Source organism: Zootoca vivipara, chromosome 7 (assembly GCF_963506605.1).
Source record: "Zootoca vivipara chromosome 7, rZooViv1.1, whole genome shotgun sequence".
Lineage (NCBI taxonomy): Eukaryota > Metazoa > Chordata > Lepidosauria > Squamata > Lacertidae > Zootoca > Zootoca vivipara.
In genome coordinates this window covers 95,379,464-95,382,529 of record NC_083282.1, presented here as the reverse complement: position 1 = coordinate 95,382,529, position 3,066 = coordinate 95,379,464, and the positions used below count along the sequence as shown (strand labels likewise).

General features: G+C 47.7%; 1 pseudogene; it reads left to right on the top strand.

The window, feature by feature from the left end:
• The first annotated feature begins 808 nt into the window (after window positions 1–808).
• Window positions 809–900, top strand: LOC132592513 (U6 spliceosomal RNA; annotated as a pseudogene).
• Window positions 901–3,066: the final 2,166 nt, after the last annotated feature.

Sequence of the window (3,066 nt, the reverse complement as noted above, 5' to 3'; positions counted from 1 at the left end):
AGGATTAAAATACAACTTAAAATGCAGCCTCATTTCAGTGGAAGCCCAGAATCAAAACGGTTTTTGGGGGAGAAAACATCAAATCTTCGCCAAGGCCAACTATCCAGACTGGTCCTATATGGGCCAGGAAAAAAGCCATGGAAGTCCCCAAATAAGGGTTCCATCACAGAAGGAAAAGGAAAGAGGGGGAGGGGATCAGGCTGATTCCAAGTCAAAGGCCAGGCGGAACAACTCTGTCTTCCTGCGGAAAGAAATCAGATCCCGCAGGGCCCTGGTCTCATGAAACAGAGTGTTCCACCAGGGTGGAGCCAGTGTTGAAAAGGCCCTGGCCCTGGTAGAGGCTAATCTGACTTCTTTAGGACTTCTCTTCCCTGCTAATCCTGCATACCGGAACAAACCGGCAGATGCAGGCAGGCGGGCAGGCAGCCCCTAGCCCAGCCTCTCCCTGACGCCCTCCGGACCTCTGGGCCTGCAGCATCCTCCAGCCCTGGCCAGCAGGGGCATGGTGGGCACAGCAGGGGCAAAAGAGAGAGCCAGCCTGGTCTGGTGGTTGGAGTGCCAGAATTGGACCTGAGAGAGACCTGAAGCTCACTGGGGTGACCTTGGGCTGGCCAACCTCTTTTGGCCTAACCTACCTCACAGGGCTGTTGTGGGGATTAAATGAGTTGCAGGGGAACCACGGAGGCCACCTTGAGCTGGGATATAAATGTGATAAGCAAATATAATAAATAATAGCTGCTGTGATTCCTGCATTGCAGGGGTTGGACTAGAGGACCCTTGAGGGTCCCTTTCCAGATCTATGATTCTATGCTGCTTCGGCAGCACATCTACTGCAACTGGAATGACACAGAGAAGGCTAGCATGGAGGACATGCAAATTCACAAAGCATTCCATATTTTTATGTTCTTGGGGCTAGATCTGCAGATCCTACGGCTTTGCAGCCTTTGGTCAATTAACATCCTTCACCCTTTTAAATGTGTTTGTGGGAAGGGCCAGGGGAAGGAGGCTACTGCTTTGTCTGTGCTGTTCTTGTTTTTATCATGTATTTTGTGTTTTTATCTTGCATTTCTATGTTGTGACCCGCCCTGAGATGATGAAGGGTGCTATACAAATTCAATAACTAAAACAATCGTCGTTGTCATCATCTATGGAAACCTCTGGAACTGGCTCGATTTCCCCCTGTAACTTCCAAGAGCAAACTCTTCCCCAAGAATCAGCGAGGGAACCTTTGGACCGCACAGATGGAAGCTCCTGCTTCTGGCTGAGGCGGCCATGGATCCCAGAGGGTGCGTCTCTCTGTCAGCAGCGCAGAGCGGACTCCAAGAGCCCAGGCAGCATTCCTTGGCCCCCACGGAGCTGTTTTTGACAGCCATGCTTGTAGCAACAGGCTCCAAGGCCCCGAGATGGACTTCCCCTGCCCTCAGCCTAGACAGCGTGGGTGAGGCTCCTCCATGTGTCAGGGGGGGAATTCCCTTTTTTTTTAATAAAGCAATTTATTAGATTTTCAAATAAACACATTAAACAATAACAAAACATTCAACAACAAACACAACAATACACAACAAACACAAAATTTTCTTCTTTTAGCATCTATTCTACTATCTCATATTCACTATGCTCTGCCGAGCTTTGACCTCCCTCCCTCCCCTCATTCGGTTTTCTTATCCGCTCCTATCTCGCAGTTCCTTTACTTCCTCTACTTAAAGTCATTTTGTAGGATTTATTTCAATCCTGCAAGTGTCTTTAAACTTCTACAGTTCCTTTCCAACTAGTCCACAAATTTACTCCAGTCTTTTTGGAACCTTGTCTCTCCCTGGTTTCGGATCTTGCTAGTCAGTCTTGCTAGTTCCGCATAGTCCATCAATTTCGCCTGCCACTCCTCAATCGTCGGTAACGCCTGAGTTTTCCATTTGGGGGCTAACGAAATCCTAGCCACGGTTGCCGCATACAAAAGTAATACTTGGTCTTCTTTTACAATCTCCTGTCGTGTCAGGGGGGAATTCCCAAGGGGAAGGTGAGGGACACCTGAGAGAGATGCTGCCGGGGGCGTCTTTGCAACAGCATTGCATTCGGAAACATCAGTCCATGAATGTGTGTATTGTAACGAAACAGCAGGTGTTTTATTTCCAGTTTCTTTCCTTCAGTCGGGACACCCAAGAAAGATTTTTAGAAACTTCACTTATTAGCATTCCTAGGAGAGTTTCTGTGATCTAATGTTGTGCCTTTTAAGCACCTATTTGTCTGCATCCACTCAGCATGGGGAAAAGAGATTTGGAGAAATTCATGGAGGAGAGGGATAGCAATGGCTTCCGCTCTCTGCCTCCGCAGTGCGAGGCAGCAAGGCTCCTGTATGTCATTTGCTGCAAACCACAGGAGGACAGAGGGCATCAGAAAGGTTGTTTTCTGCTGCTCCAGAGAAGCGGACACGGAGCAATGGATTCAAACTACAAGAAAGAAGATTCCACCTAAACATTAGGAAGAACTTCCTGACAGTAAGAGCTGTTCGGCAGTGGAATTTGCTACCAAGGAGTGTGGTGGAGTCTCCTTCTTTGGAGGTCTTTAAGCAGAGGCTTGACAGGCATATGTCAAGAATGCTTTGATGGTGTTTCCTGCTCGGCAGGGGGTTGGACTGGATGGCCCTCGTGGTCTCTTCCAACTCTATGATTCTATGATTCTAGCTCAGCTTCTGTGAGAACAGGGCGTTGGACCAGATGGGTTTCCTTGGGCCTGATCCATCCAGGTTGGTGGCCGTCACTGCCTCGGGGGAGTGACTTTCAAAGTTCAACTATATTGGGAAATGATTCATAACGAATGAATTGAAAAAGATGTTTAAAAGTACTTCCCCCCCCCAAAAAAAACCCAGAGTCCTTTCTGTTGGGGATAATTAAGACTGAAATTCCCAGGTGTCAAAAAAGGTTATTTATGTATGCTGCAACCGCGGCCTGTGCTTTGTTAGCCCAAAAATGGAAAACGAGCAATGTCCCAACTAAAGAAGAATGGCAACTTAAACTGATGGAATATGCACAGCTTGCAGACGTAACATATACACTAAGGGAACAAGAAGAA